At 46.8% G+C, this 18,214-nt stretch overlaps 1 non-coding gene across 1 annotated transcript; it reads left to right on the top strand.

Moving 5' to 3' along the window:
* Window positions 1-17,653: 17,653 nt before the first annotated feature.
* Window positions 17,654-17,726, top strand: TRNAR-CCU (transfer RNA arginine (anticodon CCU)). Its single transcript has one exon. It is a non-coding gene; the product is annotated as a tRNA-Arg (tRNA).
* Window positions 17,727-18,214: the final 488 nt, after the last annotated feature.

The raw sequence follows: 18,214 nt of genomic DNA, 5'->3' as shown, positions 1-18,214 counted from the left end.
GTTTGTTTTGTTGTCCCCTATGATTATTAAATGTCAAGGTAAGTAGTGTAAGAGGCATGCAGGCAGTGTGCAGCAAAAATGAACTTCTAGTGTAGCTACACGACATGCATCCAACAGACTAGACCATTGAACGGGAAAGTGGATTTGAAAGACTGATACCCATTATCAGTAGTGGCACTAATGTTGCCGAGCCAAACCCCATCAACAGTTTCCGGATGAACAAACTACCATGGTCTTGAATGCAGGTAAGTTGAGACTAAAAGACTTACTGTCGAAACTTAACACTATATAAACTAAAAATTACAGCTTGTGCTACTTTCTTCCCCCTTCACCAAAAATATCAACTTATAATGGCTCGGGTGTGAATTCCTGGGGGCCGGTGAGAGTTGCTTTGCCCCTTCTCTTGCTAAGGTGCACACCCGTGGAGATCTTGTTCAGATCAGTAGATCTGCTAAAAGGGCTGCCCTTGGATGGTTGGGTGTGTAGGCTGGAGCGGGAGAGGTTTTCCCACCTGTGTAGAATAGAGGTAGGATTCGTTAAAAAAGGGAAGTATAGCTAGGGACGACGCACCCCTTCCTGCATTGGCCAGCGCTCGGTCTAGGTAGGTGGTATCCCTTTGCTCACAACCAGTCTTGAAAAAATGCTGTGTTCGTAGTCTATCCCGGAGGCTCTTGTATATAAAAGATCTGGCTCTGTATTCCAGGCTACGTTAGGCCCAGACCTGGCTCCTTTGTTGACTCCCGACCCTCCCATTTGTTTTCTAGGGCCCTAAGCCCCCTTCCCAGAGACTACCTCCTTGCTGCCTAGGGTGGCTCCTTCTCTTGTGACGGCTCCTTTAACCACCCCTCCCCACTCGTACTGAGGGAACTCGGCACCATACAGAGACCCAGAATCTTCATTTCACTGCCTGGTGTTTTCACCCCTCCGAGTCTCCTGCTAATCAGTTCAGTATTACCTCTACCTCCTCCCTCTTGTCCCCTATGGCCTTTCCTTTCCAAGTCTCTCCTGTCTTTTGACCCAAGACTCTCGGCCGATGTCCATCCTCTTGGTCGTCAGCTCTCGTTCTTCCTTTCCTGAGACTGGAGGCTGTTGCACAGTACGTTGCTGCTGGCACGCATGCATCTCGATCAGATGCACAAACCTGGCTCATCTCTCCCTCAGCTGATAAACGTCGTCGGTTGATCACCTGTTTTCCAGGGGGAAATTCCCTGCCTTTTCCATCTGTGACGAGTAGACTGACCTTGCTAGAGGTTTTCCGTGGCCTTTGGTTCTCCCTGACCGTTTTTGATCAAATGCACTGCACTCTTTCCCATTCCCTTAACTATCCATCTCTGAAGCCTTCTACCGCTCCCGAATCCGTCTAGCTGTTCCCCCTCCTGTCCCCTCGCTTGAATAATCTGACTTACCGATTTCAATGAACCAGAGCCAAATCCTCCCTAGTATCCCGTGTTAACCTCTGAACTAAGATTTTGTTCTATTTGTTGACTGTTCAATTTAATATATAGCCTTCCCGGCTTGGTGGTGCCTTTGATAATTACTCATTTCAATTGAATATTCATGGCTTTGGCTTCCATGAACTTCTGATCCGTTTTCGCCGCTTTGTTTCCAGGAGCCGATGCTTGGCATTCTTCCTGGTTGCTTCTGCTGGTTGTTCTTCCCCTCCAGCATTTGCTGGGGATATTAACTCTACTCGCAAGGTAAGTAGGTATTGATCTCTTGACCCATAATGATGATTCAGTCCCTCTGCTTTTTCAGTCACACATGAAGTCCTCTGCTGCCCGTGTCTTTGCAAGTAAATGGTCTGTTCCATTTCTCAAATGTCCTTTTGCTTTGCGATCTTAAATACCTGTTGAACTCCTTACCAGATCCTTTCGTTCGTCCTCTACCCTGAGCCTCTGTTGTGATTTTACCGTTGCCCCCCCCTCCTGTTCTCTTCCAGGTTTGCAAAACGTTGATCCACATATCAAAAGCTTTTACCATTCATTGCCATCTTCAGATGGGTCCAAGTCTGCTGACGGTGTAGAATACTGTTGTATTTCCTGACCACACCTATATCCCCGGAGACTTAGCATCTTTCCTGCAGAACTTTATGCAATTTTGTATGCTCTTCAACTGCTTTCTCGCTGGCAGTCTTCCTTTCTTGAAGTAGACTCTTGCGGTGCCCTCTTGGCTCTAGAGTCTTTCAATCCTGTATCCTATGGTCGTCGTCAATTCAATATTGGTTTTCTCTTATCTCCAGCAGATTTTAAGTTTGCTGGGTTCCCTGTCATTGGTGTTACCTTAAATGAACGTGCGGATGATGCCGCGAAGTAGTAATTATCAAAAGGCACAAAGCCGGTGAGGCTACGTAGTGCCATCAAATGTGTGGAATAATCATAGGGTGCTAAATATCACTAAATATGCCAATATGAAAACACGCATAAGGCGAAAGATATCAAAAGTATCGGATTCACAAAGAATTCCAGAGGGTAAAAGTGACGGCGAGGGACGGTCGGGAAGCGATACGCTCGTCCTGGAAGTCAGGACATTAAACAAGGATATGCACGACTGTGAGGGACAACGCAGTTTGAACAATAAGGAGCAGGGCGGCGCTCCATTAAGTGTCTCGAGCTGAGCGCGTATATAGTCAATACACAACCTCACCAGAGCCGTTTCCCACCGCCGGTTACAGTGTTAGGAAGGCCACGGGTATTTTGTTAATGGTAACAAGCTGCGTGCTCTTAAGGGTAGCATGTCCCCTTGGCCTTCCTACTACCTCCATAACCGGCGATGGGAAACTGCTCTGAGGTTACGTATTGACAAAACCCGTTTAACTCACGGGTACTTCATTAAGTGCCGCCCTGCTGCTTATCCAAACTACATTGTCCTTCTTACGGTCGTGGGGAACAAATAGGCAGTGTTTTTCACCCTGATTTCCCAGTGTTATGTAGCACAAATGGGTTACCTACGTACTGCTAGGTAACAGGGGCATCAGGAAGAAAGAAACTGCCCATTTGACTGCCGGCGCCGGGAATCTAACACCAGGCCTAAGGATTAAGAGTCCCGCGCGTTGTTCACTCAGCTACCAAACCCCTGTGGTGTGGGAAAAGTTTGATTCCTCTGGTCAACTTGTTAACCACTTGGACTGGACGGTAGAGCGATGGTCTCGCTTCTTGCAGGTTGGCGTTCGATCCCCGACCGTCTAAATGGTTGCGCAGCATTCCTTTCCTCCGTTCTGGAGGAACAAAAAACAAACAATGGTTATAGTACATGAAGCCAGGGATATAAATTGGATAAATTTAGATTCAGGAAAGACTTAAGTAAATACTGGTTCATAACAGGGTTGTTGATTTGTAGAACCAATTACAGCGTAACATAAGTAGGAAACCTTGATTGCAGACGAGTCGCAATAACGTGGCTGAAAAATGTTGACCAAACCAGACATTAGAAAGTGAAGTGACGACGTTTCGGTCCGTCCTGAACCATTATCGAGTCGATTGTGTGACGACGACGACTTGTTCTTGTTGTTAAGGCTGAGGGGAAAATTGTCTTGGTGCTAACGCTTCTAGAAATAATCCCAGTAGTCTATTTGTCTTATTCTGAACATTTGTGTTAGTTTGGGTTTAAGCTACATATGAAGTTAGGAAAACGTTAGCGCAAGTGAGGGAACAATGAGAGGCAGATTAGGATTAAGGTTGACAATGTGTGAGAAGCAAAGCAGGAACGGTGTTGTGTCCTCACAGTGAGGTGAGAGGGGAGCCCCACCCAGCGTGGGCAGGAGTTTTGGATCTGGCCTCCTCTCCCTACTTGCCTCAGTGTGGGCGTAGGGCAAGGTCTTCTGTTTTGGGGGGCTGTAGGCGTGGTACAAGGCCTCTGCGTGTGTGTACTAGGGTGTAGGTGTGTACCAGGGCGTGTGTTTGGGATGTATGTGCACGTGTGTGTACTCACCTATTTGTGTCTGCAGGATCGAGCATTGGCTCTTGGATACCGCCTTTCTAGCCGTCGGTTAAGGCAATGACTCTTGTCCTATTTCCCCATCATATCTACTTCAGAAATTATGAAGATTTTGCTTCCACAACCTGCTGCTTTAAGTAGTTCAATTCATTTTACGTCTCAATCATGGTCCACTCTTCTGTCTCATTAATAACGTCGTCAGATTTAGTTCTTTCAGTCTCTTCATACCCCATCCCTCACATTTCTGGGACGACCCTGTTGCAAACTTCTGAACTTTTTTTCGAATTTGTGTTTCTTTAGAAAGTCCACTCCAAGATCCTTTTGGTCTCCTGACACCCGTTCCCTGTTTCATCACCTTGCTGGAATTGACGTCCCTCGCGGTCACCTGTCCCTCAATAGAATTCTTGGTGACTCGGATACTTTTGATATCGTTCGCCTTATGCGTTTTTGTTCTCGTATTGGCATCCTTGGTGATATTTAGCGCCCTCTGATTATTCTGCGCATTTGATGGTGCTACATATCCTTCCCGGTTTAATTGGTGCCTTCTTTTGATATTTACTTGCTGGAGTTGAACTCCAGTAGCCATTTCTCTGTGCAGTTTAAGTCGTCCTGTTGTTGTTTTTAGATTCAGGTACTGGGAATAAAAAGTTTCAAGTGGCACGGGTTATGGTGAGCCAGTAGTGCTTTTTCCCTTACTCCCGCCAGCCTCTGAGTTAGCTGTTTGACTCTACACACCCGGACACCGCAGTGCCAGATGGTAAGTCAGGTGTTTCTCTCGCGCTACGCTGACATTGTTGGTACATGTGTTTGTTGTCACTTGTCTTGCGTGACACATGTTGTGGTCCACTCTCCTCTCTCTCTCTCTTTCTCTCTTTTTTTTTTCTCTCTCTCTCTCTCTCTCTCTCTCTCTCTCTCTCTCTCTCTCTCTCTCTCTCTCTCTCTCTCTCTCTCTCTCTCTCCCCTCTCTCTCTCTCTCTCTCTCTCTCTCTCTCTCTCTCTCTCTCTCTCTCTCTCTCTCTCTCTCTCTCTCCCCTCTCTCTCTCTCTCTCTCTCTCTCTCTCTCTCTCTCTCTCTCTCTCTCTCTCTCTCCCCTCTCTCTCTCTCTCTCTCTCTCTCTCTCTCTCTCTCTCTCTCTCTCTCTCTCCCCTCTCTCTCTCCCCTCTCTCTCTCCCCTCTCTCTCTCTCTCCCCTCTCTCTCTCTCTCCCCTCTCTCTCTCTCTCTCTCTCTCTCTCTCTCTCTCTCTCTCTCTCTCTCTCCCCTCTCTCTCTCCCCTCTCTCTCTCCCCTCTCTCTCTCTCTCTCTCTCTCTCTCTCTCTCTCTCTCTCTCTCTCTCCCCCCCACTCCCCCCAGTGTTCAAAACATGCTAGAATAACGTTGATTCAACAAAGTCTAGAAATCTGTTGGTAACACACTTTCGAACAATCATACCCACCATTCAGACTTGGGAGTTGTCGGTTGTCACAATAGGAGCCAATCCTATGTAAGGAGGGGCATGAGGGGTAGACCTTAACCACCCCTGACACACTCGTTAGAAAGTTGATAAGAGTTGGCTGATGGTTGTGAAGGAGTGTTGATAGTTTAATCTTTAACCACCTTGTTATGTCTAAATAAACTATAAACAACTGTGGTTTTTCATTACAGTAGGTTACCATCTTGAGATTATCTTGAGATGATTTCGGGGCTTAGCGTCCCGCGGCCTGGTCCTCGACCAGGCCTCCTTTTTGTTACACATCCCCAGGAAGTAGCCCGTAGCAGCTGTCTAACTCCCAGGTACCTATTTACTGCTAGGTGAACAGGGGGCATCAGGGTGAAAGAAACTGCCCATTTGTTTCCGCCGGGGACCAAACCCGGAACCTTAGAACTACGAATCCCGAACGCTGTCCACTGAGCCGTCAGGCACCCGGTCACGTCACCATGGTGACTCATGGGCGAGACTTTGCGTCACTTGCTGCTTCATTCATGCTTGAGTCATCAGTTTACACCTGTGTTGCCTCATGCTGTGACTCGTGAGTGTGTCATCCTTTGTGACTCATCCAACTGTTAGTATGACGCTGCCCGGAACCACAGAGCACCATCCTGATGCAAGGACCAGTGAGTCAACCTGACCACAGCACCCTCTGGATACAAGGACCGGTGAGTCAGTCTGACCACAGAGCCCCACCCGGGACTGTTGAGGCTTAAAGGGTGTAGACGGACTCGCAATTTACTGGACACAACAGTCGCACTTGATCACTGTACCTGTGTGCGTTCGCGTGTGTGTTTAATGGCATATAAACCAAGAAGAATTTACAGGATAAGTTACAGCTTCCACTAATGGAGTGATGTGACTGAACATTCAGTGGTCTGAGCTCCCAATAATCAGTCTTGATTACATTCTTCTATTTGATCCCTTAGTCGGTAATGGAGTCTTGTAGGAGGTATGAGTCACAACACCAGACTGTCTTGTGTCCCTGCCTCAGCCAGGTGTGGTACCAGCGCCAGCCAGGTGTGGTACCAGCTTCAGCCAGGGGTACCAACTAGACGTGGTACCTACACACAGTTGACACTGGGCTTATACAACTTCCTGGAGGGTAGTTATTTGCATAATTCTGATCATACTGGAATGTTAATGTTTCCTTTGTATAGCTGGGCGTGTTGGGGGGGGAGAGAGAGAGAGTGGGGAAGGGAGAGTGAGAGTGGAGTGGTGCGCGGGTCGTGTTGACTCATGGTGGGGCGGGCGGCCGCCAGCACCCACTTACTCACCTGTTGGCCAATACAAGAGTTGTTACATTCTTGTACAGCCACTAGTACGCGTAGCGTTTCGGGCAGGTTCCTGGAATACGATCCCCGCCGCGAAGAATCGTCTGTCATTCATGTCATGACTGTCATTCTGTCAATTTAATCTTAAAATGAGATTTACTGGACACAATAACAACTGTCCAGAGTCGAATTCCACCATTCAAAGACCATTAAATAACGCGGTGTCGTCTTCTGAGTGGAAAATCATTCCACTTTGTGGGATATAAACGTCTCAACCTTCACCTGTTGAGGCCAGTGTCCTCTATACAAAACTCTATATTTATTTCCACTGAACATCATTCAGTTCAGTCCTCTAACTCAGGTTAGAGTTAGTGGAGGACACGGTAACTAACCATAGAGCTTTCAAGCGGGTTTTGACTCATCTCTCCACGCTAGAGCCTTGAGAGGGTTCTGACCTCGGCTCTAAATGGTAGAGCCTCGAGAGGGCTCTTGCCTCAACTCGACATCATAGAGACAAGTGAAGGGAGCGGCAGTGTGTGTGGACAGTTGCCGTAGTTCCAGAACTCTCTCCCATGTGGCGCCTCCCCCTTTCCCACTATACACCCGTGTTACACACCTGCACTGTGCACCTGTATCACCATCATTCCTCAACACCTGCACCATACGCAACAGGGCCTCGAGGCTGAATGGACAGCGTTCGGGGGATCGTAATCCTAAGGGGGCCCTCCCAGTTCGATTCCCGGCCGAGACAACAAATGGGAAGATTCATTCAACTAAATAGGTACCTGGGAGTTAGACAGCTGCTACGGGCTGCTTCCTGGGACTCTTATGTCTATGGACTGTATGTGTGCTACAGAGAAATGTACGTAGTACACTTAATAAAGTAGATTGGTTAGAAAGGCGGGGTCCAAGAGCTAATAGCTCGATTCTACAACCACTAATAGTATATATACACACATAGACAATGGGGTCAGGACCGATATTTGCAAAGGCGGGGGTCCAGGAGCTGAAGTTTGTTCCTGCAAACTGTGTTTGGTAGGGACTATTAGGCAAGTATCTTACCAATGTTTTTTAATTAAAATAAGATAAGACAATAGATGATTATTAGAGTCTGAAGATTGTCATTATTATTATGCCTGAAGACAAGGTCCCTAGTAACTGGGTCTCTACCACACTACCACCACCACCACTACCACTACTACCCCTGTACGGGTGGAAATAGAGAAATGCACTGAAAGCAATTGTTGATTCGCTGGTGGCTGAGTGGACAGCACGCTGGATAGGTAGTCCTGTGGTCCGGGGTTCGATTCCCGGCGCCGGCGGAAACAAAAATGGGCAGAGTTTCTTTCACCCTGATGTCACTGTTACCCAGTAGCAAATAGGTACCTGGGAGTTAGACAGCTGTCACGGGCTGCTTCCTGCGACAGTTGAGAGGCGGGCTGGAAGAACAGCTCAACCTCCGCAAGCACAACTCGGTGAATACATGGTTTTATGCCAACCACAACAAGCAAAGACGTCACCGGCATATGTTACATGACTTACTATTTACAAAGCTAACAAACAAAACAGCATCTGTTCAAAACATGATACACCTAACCAATGTAGCACTTAATCCTACAAAATACCTTAATCCCAGATTCGACAAAGACTTCAAACGGCAGAATATATATATATATATATTATATGCCAACTAGACCATTAGACCACCTCAGAGACCTGCTCAGAGACCGGGCCATGAGGACAGTGACCAGTAGAACCACCTCAAGGTGGTCACTATTAGGTAAGCACCACCACAACCACCGACAGAGGGCTCACCATAGCCCATAGTTCTACTTGGAACTTGTTCAGAGTAGCTGAATCTATAACAACAACAACCACCTTCCTACCACCACCACCACCACTACTACACACACACACACACACACGTGTGTGTAGATAAATAAACACACATCATAGCAATGTGTCAGCTTCCATGGTTCTTTTGTAAGACACTTAGCGTCTTACAAAAGAAGTGACGAGATTCGAATAAATGGACGGTGATGGTGGTGGTGGTGGGTGGGGGGGGGGGGGGGTGGCCCAGAGTGGTGGTGGTGGGGAAGGATAAGGCTGAGGCAGGTTAGGGAGGGCCGGCCCTGACCACAGTACTAAGGCAAGAGAGGTCAGGTCGTGGGGAGGGAGTTGGCTGGGCTGGAGTAAAGGGGGTCTTGGCAAGGAAGGGCCGGCCATCTTTTACATTATTCATATTGAGTCCTACCCCCTTCATACATACCCTCTCAACTAATTCTTGAACCTTTCCCACGAGCTCTCGCACATATCGGGGCCCAAGAGCCAAAGCTCAACCCCCCCCCCCCGCAAGCACAACTAGGTGAGTACACACACACACACACACACACTGCCATTCCAGAACTTTGTACACCACATATGTAAGACCAATCCTGGAGTATGCGGCCCCAGCATGGAGCCCGTACCTTGTCAAGCACAGGACTAAGCTGAAAAAAAGTTCAGAGGTATGTCATTGGGCTAGTCCCAGAACTAAGAGGCATGAGTTACGAGGAAAAGCTGTGTGAATTGTACCTCACGTCGCCGGAAAACAGAAGAGCGGGGGGAGACATGATCACAACATAAAAGAAATATCATGGGAATTGACAGGGTAGACAAGGATGGATTTATTTAACACGGGTGGAACACGCACAAGGGGACACAAGTGGAAACTGAGTGCCCAAATGAGCCACAGAGACATTAGAAATAACTTTTTCAGTGTCAGAGTGGTTGACAAATGGAATGCATTAGACAGTGATGTGGTGGAGGCTGACTCCATACACAGTTTCAAATGTAGATATGATAGAGCCCAGTAGGCTCAGGAACCTGTACACCAGTTGATTGACAGTTGAGAGGCGGGACCAATGAGCCGAAGCTCCACCCCCCCCCCCCCCCCGCAAGCACATGTAGGTGAGTACACACACACACACATCACACACTCCGCATTGCAATCTTCAATGAAGTAGAAGAAGTAAATAAATTCAAAAAGAAAGCCAAGTGTGAATAGTTTACAGAACAGACAAGAGACGCTGGAAGAGGAAGGGACGACAACAAAGGTAACTTGAAGAGCAAAACTGGTAGACATGTCAGACAAACACTTCTAAAAGCAACATGTCACAGAACTAACAAGAAAGAGATGACGACCCCACCAGCAAAACTTGACTTAGTGTTTTCTCAAAATGAGCTGATGTTGACAAATGGAGAACGAGATGCCTCTAGAAGCTCGAGTACCTACGGGCTCACCATAGCCCATGCTACTTGGAACTGTTTGTTCCAAGTAGCGAATCTTTAACAACAACAACAACTCTAGAAACTGGCGACCACTACAATGTCAAGCTTAAATCCATAGTGAAGCTGAAGGAACTGGTTCCACAAAGAAACATGTTGAAGAAGAGAGATAAGAGACGCTGGGACTACCACAGGATGAGGGACTTTCTGTGGGAAATCCAATGGGAAAGAGAAATGGAAGGGAAGATAGCAAACAAGATGATGAAATTCATTGCTGGGAAATGTGCCGATGCAACGAAATAGTTCATACCACTCAATAAGGAGGTGGAATACAAGTATTCCTTGTAAGGAATACAAGATCACTTGATTCAATAGGTTATGTAGGGAAGCTATAAACGGACAAAAAAAAGCCTGAACAAGGTACAGAGAACTAGGAACAGAGGACCATAGCGTCACTAAAGAGACAGATACACTAGCTAGGAGAGCAGCCGAGAGGCAATTTAAATTATTTTTTTCTTGAATTTGTCATTTCTGCAAAAGCTAAGGAACAGCCAAAAGAGCCAGTGCGAGACCATGTACTCAAGGAAACAAGAGGTAGAGGGTAGCTCTCACCGAGAATGATAGGGAGGTATGTGAGGAACTCAACATAAGATTTCAGGAGGTCTTTACTTTAGAACCAACGTGGAAACCAAGGTTGCAAGATGAAAGGCTGGAGGAAACACTGGATGGCATTGTAGTCACTGTTGAAGAGGTGAGAAAAATCATGGAGGAACTAGATGTGACAAAATCAACAGGGGCCAGACCTAATTTCACCATGACTGCTGAAGAAGGGTGGCAGAAGTACTCTGCCACGAGGCTATTCAAATATGGTTGACTGCGTCATAGGGGTGGACGAGACTAGCCTCAGGATATGGTTGACGGCGGAATGGGTATATAGGGCTAGCTCTCGGGATGACTATGGGAGAAACCTTAACAATGTAATGAAACTAAACAATGACGAAGTAGGCCTATATAATAAAAAAACTATGTAATAGTTTTAGGATAAAACTTGCTTAACTATACCTATGTTAAGTTTCGTGCAGAAGAGCCATCATGTCTCTCTGTGACCTTCCCACCACTCACAGGATGGGTATGGGGGTACCTGGGACCTTCCACCACTCACAGGATGGGTATGGGGGTACCTGGGACCTTCCCACCACTCACATGATGGGTATGGGGGTACCTGGGACCTTCCCACCACTCACAGGATGGGTATGGGGGTACCTGGGACCTTCCCACCACTCACAGGATGGGTATGGGGGTACCTGGGACCTTCCCACCACTCACAGGATGGGTATGGGGGTACCTGTGACCTCATCACCACTCACAGGATGGGTATGGGGGTACCTGTGACATCACCACCACTCACAGGATGGGTATGATGCAAGATACTGTGTCATGCCCCCTCGTGTGTCAGCCGGCTACTGTGTCATGCCCCCTCGTGTGTCAGCCGGCTACTGTGTCATGCCCCCTCGTGTGTCAGCCGGCTACTGTGTCATGCCTCCTCGTGTGTCAGCCGGCTACTGTGTCATGCCCCCTCGTGTGTCAGCCGGCTACTGTGTCATGCCTCCTCGTGTGTCAGCCGGCTACTGTGTCATGCCCCCTCGTGTGTCAGCCGGCTACTGTGTCATGCCTCGAGCGTGCCACCTGGGTGTCGCAGCAGCCGTGGGTGTGGTGCCATAGCCACAGCAGGCACTGGACCTGCATGCGGGAGACAATCAATACAGCAGTTCACACGCCAAGGCTAGAGGCGGCCGGCCGCCCTCCATGCTTCCAACCCAACTTGATTTTACCAGCTTTCTTCAATGTGCCTGGCGCGTCCACCAGGATTGTTACGTTTGTCCTAAGCTGATGATTCGGTAGTTAAATTGAGATAATCTTGCGTGTTGATGGTATCTACAATATCTACTGACGTATGAATGAGATTTACACTAAGCTGCTACCATGCCAGATGCCTTTGAGCTAATTTTTTTATATTTATGCTTCATCTCAACAGCATCTTAACGATAACGAGGATATATAGACACAGGGCTACTTTAGTTTCAACACTACGAATCTGTTGGCGAGCCAAGTTAAACATTAGGAGGTTGAAGCCACAGTCAATTGGAGGAGTCGGGACGCAGTGGGTGTGACACTGCAGCAGAATGTTGGCGCGCACACCCGAGCCCCGCGCTGGTGCCAAACTTTCCACTTATCTTCACTTTTATTTCGTTTGCTATTTACCGTTTCACTCTTCAATTGCATATTTGCCTATATTATTTACAATAATATGATTATGCATATGGTATTTCATTATTCTTCTTCTTGGTATTTAAGATTTTGTCAATTAAAAATCTTCAAATTTGGTACCACTGCAGACAGCCCGCCAAGACCCGCCGGACCCACCTGCAGGCGGCAACGCTATATATTAAAGCTACTCATATTTAACTTTCAAATTAATGGCGTCCCTTGCTTGGGTTAACCTGAAATTACACACATTTTTGGTGTGTTAATCTCTGAATAGAATAGAATTACATTAAAAAAGTTGGATAGCGGTAGCCGGTGTCGGGGGCGGCGGGACGGGGGTTGGGTGCGGCCATGATACATGTTCAGCCGGCGGCGGTGTCCGATCGTGGCTCCAGTCGTCTTCCATTACCATCTAGAACCACCGTGGTGGTGGGTATCATATTCTAGCTTGAATATGCTTTAAATATAATGCTCCTTGAGTACGGTATACTAGTCGGGGGGGGGCGATTTACAGATTTCTAGCTATCAGAAGATTAGTTTCTACAGATAGTACATGATGGCATGTATTTCCTCTAAGTATAAAGTACAACTGATCGTGTACAAATAAAAAATATTTTTTTTCCAGTGTCACTATATAACGGAATGTAAGTAATGGGCTCCCGGCAGGAGGAAGCGGAAGTCAAGGGCGACAACCTAGAGATCCGAACACGGCGCCGGCATGTGTGCGTGCGTGCGTGCGTGCGTGCCGGCGATGGCGCGTGTGTGCTGAGAATATGCCCACATTTTTTTTTTTACGGCCTTGCAAAAGATAATTAGGAAACATTTAACAGCTTGATTGTAATATGCACAGGACCCATTAGGGGCGAGGGACGGGAGTAATTAACAACAGACGACTAAAGAAGAAAAAAAACGAATCGCTATGCGTGTTAGTGACTTTGCAAGAATGTAAAAACATCAATGTTATGTACTCTCATCAACCCAATGTACCTTCTTATATATAAATTCATATAAATAAAAAAAAAATAAAAAAAAATAGAAGACTTGACCCAAATTCATCAATGATTTCTTAACATTTCAGCCTGGCAGTGACGTCACAGGGCGCTTGACACCTGTGTCAGACGCCTGGTGTCAGACGCCTCGTGACAACGGCCATCACAACTGTCTACCGCTACGGGCATGACATGACTGTCTATCACCTGTCTTATGCCACCCGTCGCGCTAATAAGGCTAAACACAAGAATATATAACGTACTTATAGGTTATATAAGCCTACAGGGGTTATAGGTTATAGCCGTATAAGGCTATACGGCCCAGCCTCTTGGGGTATAGCCTGTTATGGTTCGGCCATGGTGTACTTGTACACTACTGGGTGTGGCCACGATACACAGGTACATCGTTAGGTATAGCTGCTGTAGACAAGGTTTGACAACAGTAGCCTTGTGTATTCTCAAGACAATCGACTTGAGAATGGTCCAGGACGAACCGAAACGTCGTCGTCCCTTCACCTTCTAGTGTGTGGCCAACATACTTTAGCCACGTTATTGTGACTCATCGCCTGCAGCCTTGTATAGTAAGCCTACACAGGTACACAGCCTTGTATAGAAGACCTAAACCAAGCAGAAAGTTTTTCCAAGCAATAAATGTTAAGTCACCACACGAAAGTAAAGTTTCTTTGGCCTAGTGACCTTCTAAACCCTTGACACGCAGGCTGGGGGCCGTTCACTTCCCCAGCACAAGACGCTAATGGTCCCACCTCTCACTAACTCGAGGAATTTGGCCTTCCCTATGGACGAAGACATGTACTTGCATAACAAACACACAAACACACACCCAGACAGGGTGGACAAAGACAAACTCTTCAGCACGGGTGGGACACGAACAAGGGGACACAGGTGGAAACTGAGTATCCAAATTAGAAGGATTTTTTTCGTAAATAGAATGCATTAGGCAGTGATGTGGCGGAGGCTGACTCCATACACAGTTTCAAAGTGGTGGAGGCTGACTCCATACACAGTTTCAAAGTGGTGGAGGCTGACTCCATACACAGTTTCAATGTGGTGGAGGCTGACTCCATACACAGTTTCAAATGTAGATATGATAGAGCCCAGTAGGCTCAGGAACCTGTACACCAGTTGATTGACAGTTGGCATCTCAGGTTCCATTTTACAGCAAGTGAAGAACTGTCTTCAAGAACGGACTGAGAGTAATCCTCAATGGGGCAGAATCTGAGTGCCACTTAGCCGGTGCCAGCGTACTGCAAGGTCAGAGGGTCAAGTGTGCTTGGCCCTCTGTTGTGGAATGTCTACTTCAGTGCCGTTGGTCTAACCTTTATAAACGGAGAAGAAATACCAACTGTGACGAAGTCATTAATAATCGACCTTCAATATCGTCCTCTTACATTTGCCCAAACCTGACAGACATAGATAATGAAAAGTTCAATCCTAGTGTTTCGTGATGAAGTCGATATATTGGGAATAACATCCAAGTTCAATGACCATTAAAAAGTCATGTGCCGAACTTAACAAGGGGTTGCAACACCTTATATGAAGGTCAAATTACAGTCCCATCTTAAGTATGTACTGCTCACCTGACTGACACACTGCACCCCGTCATTCATCAGAATTTTGAACACAATCGAGAACTGTACAAATAGATTTATCTCTGGTCTTGACCAAGACTGGTTGGTCTAGTTTTAATGTCGTCAGCCCCGGTGAGATGTGATGTAATGTGAGAAGTATGTAATGTATGGGTAGGTTGATACGGGGTTACGGGCTCACCATAGCCCGTGCTACATGGACACTTCGTTCTGAGTAGCTAAATCTTAAATAACTGAAGCTGAAGAAGCTGTCAACCATGCAGCAGGTCCCCTTTCTCCATGGCGCTAAAAGTCAATATTAAAGTATGCAAGATGTTTATATAACCAATACTCTCAGAGTTCCTCATCTGGCCCAACTTCTGGGACCACCGGAAGTTGGCACTTGTAACACAAGGCGCTCAGCTAGCAACAGCCTCACGACGGTAATGCATTTCTCAAGAACATTCAAGATCCCGTAGAAGACGTGAGGTGGGGGGGGGGGGTGAGGTGAAGAAGGGGGGGGGGGAGGTAGAGAGGAGCCCCTTGGTAGATGTACATAGCTGGAGGGAGGGGGGGGGGGGGGGGGGGGGGGGGGGGAGGGGAGGGGGGGAATAAGTGGCAACAATTTACATTTCACGGCGCTGACGTCATCACAAAGAATATAAACAGAATTGGTCATTTGTACAGTTGAATGTGCCAGGATAAACACCGCGACTGTTGCTGGATTGTTAGTGAGGGATAGTGAAGCAGTGGCCCCGAGGGATAGTGAAACAGTGGCCCCGAGGGATAGTGAAGCAGTGGCCTCGAGGGATAGTGAAGCAGTGGCCTCGAGGGATAGTGAAGCAGTGGCCCCGAGGGATAGTGAAACAGTGGCCCCGAGGGATAGTGAAGCAGTGGCCTCGAGGGATAATGAAGCAGTGGCCCCGAGGGATAGTGAGACAGTGGCCCCGAGGGATAGTGAGACAGTGGCCCCGAGGGATAGTGAAGCAGTGGCCTCGAGGGATAGTGAAGCAGTGGCCCCGAGGGATAGTGAGACAGTGGCCCCGAGGGATAGTGAAGCAGTGGCCTCGAGGGATAGTGAAGCAGTGGCCCCGAGGGATAGTGAAGCAGTGGCCTCGAGGGATAGTGAAGCAGTGGCCCCGAGGGATAGTGAGACAGTGGCAGTAAAACATAAGGATGGGAGACGGCAGGTTGTAATCTCATAACCGTTGTTAATGTGTATTTATAAAATAGGATGTCTGTCCGAAGTAGGTTGCCAGAGGCTTGGGGCGAGTCTCACTCAATTTTCAAAGATTTAACATGGCGTGGGGGGGGGGTTATGTGAGTGTCAGGTCAATTGTAGTTATCTTGGGCACGTGCCCCACCTCTGCCGAGCTGGACTAGGCCTTCGAATACAGCTCATTGGGTTGGGGTTCAGGCAGCCCACTTTATACATACAGTACATGTTAGGCTTACATCGAGGACACCTACCCTCCCCCCCCCCCTGCAGACCCTCCCCATGAAGCAACCCCCCCCCCCCCCTCAACAAGCTGGTTAATTTGGAAATGAAGAAAAAGCACGTATTGAGAACGATGGCTGTTCAACACAAGCAGAGCTAACTGCCATTGTTATGGCGTTAAGATTCCTTGAACAAAACACTAACGGTGCACTGATCTGCACTGATTCACAAGCAGCGCTACAAAGCCTAAGTAAAAATCGGGTGGAAAATCTTGCGATGGTCACTGAAATGAAGAGAGTTGTGAGGCTACTAACCAATCAGGGAAGAGTCGACAAATTTATGTGGATCCCCTCCCATGTTGGAATATGTGGGAATGAACGAGCAGATGTGCTGGCTGCTGAAGGTGCTGAAGGAGACCATATTGAATACTTCATACCCAAGACTCAATTACAAATTAGAGGTATTGTCAGGCAACATCACCGTGACAAGGTAACTGAGGAAAAGAGGATAGAAGCACAAATCAGTGAATTTGTACGATGGTACAACATGGTTGCAGTTGGCAATCCCAATAAATATGGACGAAGAGGAGGTGGACGCAGGAGAGAATCAGTAATAGCAAGAATCCGTCTTGGATACAAATATTCATGGAGATTCAGGATGGAAACAACAGTTGAGCAGCGGAGTTGCAGAATCTGTGGTGAGAGTGACGGACACCGCCTTGACCACTACCTGAGAGAATGTGAACAACAAAGAATCATTAGAAATATGTGTAGAATAATAAACCCCACATTGTTTGAGTTAGGAAAACACTATTTGTCAAATATTGATACTGTTCTTAAAAGATTTTGCACCCGCAAGATAACGTAAGATTTTAAGGGTTGATAAATGTTAATCTTCTTGTTTGAGTTGTTCACTTGAGACAGTTAAGCAAGTCCCAGCTGTGTCTGGGTACAAGTGACAGGATGAACAACCCAGCGGGTTTTCTTCCCATTGGGGAGTATTGTATATGCTACTATGGTGGTGTGTCCACTCACAGGATGAATGGCGCTGCCCAATAAACTCGCCCCTCGGGGCAAAATTACAAAAAATACTATTTATTCTTTCCTCTAAGGCTATGGGTCCCCAAGGTCACGATCCTTCACATAGTCTAAGGCAGCTGCACAAATGCAGATGTACCTAAATACGTTAATAATAAAAAAAAAATATATATATATATATATATAAGAGCCCCCACAAATGCGTCAAGATATTTTCGATCCTAAGTTGTTCACTTCCGTTAATCAACATTACGTACACGCTATATAAACAAAATATTAAAAAAATAGTAAATAATCTAACAAAACAACCATAAAATTAAATAAAATAATAATAATACGTCAATATAAACTCGTTTATAAAAATTATATATACAAGCATGATAACTATTCTAACATCCGCCCCTGTGGCCCAATGGATAAGGCATTGGCCTCCTAAGCCAAGGATTGTGGGTTCGAGTCCCACCAGGGGTTCATGGTGTTATTTTCTTCATATGCTCTATTTTCTTGTCTTTGGTTTCGAAGCTCACCTTATTTAGCAACACGCAAATACAATTGTTTATTCCAAAATTTGATCTTTGGTGATATATTTGATCATTTGAGACGTCATATCTTTATAATTTTAGGTCACTGCTGTTATCAGCTTGATTATTATGTATTATTATCTTGTTTATCCTAGCCCAGGTCGAGGACCGGGCCGCTGGGACGCTAAGCCCCCGAAATCATCTCAAGATAACCTCAAAATAATAGCCCGTGGTCCATCATACTGGACTATGCATTACCGGCATGGACTCCACACCTTGTGAAGCATTAAGCCAACACTGAAAAGCACAAACGTTTGCAACAAGACTGGTACCAGAGCTAAGAGGGTTAAACTACAAGAATACGCCAATGAAATTCAATCTCACAGCCTTCGAGGATAGAAGGAAAAGAGGGCACATGATCACAACTTACAAGATACG

Source organism: Procambarus clarkii, chromosome 79 (assembly GCF_040958095.1).
Source record: "Procambarus clarkii isolate CNS0578487 chromosome 79, FALCON_Pclarkii_2.0, whole genome shotgun sequence".
NCBI lineage: Eukaryota > Metazoa > Arthropoda > Malacostraca > Decapoda > Cambaridae > Procambarus > Procambarus clarkii.
Note: the sequence above shows the minus strand (reverse complement) of the source record. Positions and strands in the feature narration are given on the sequence as shown.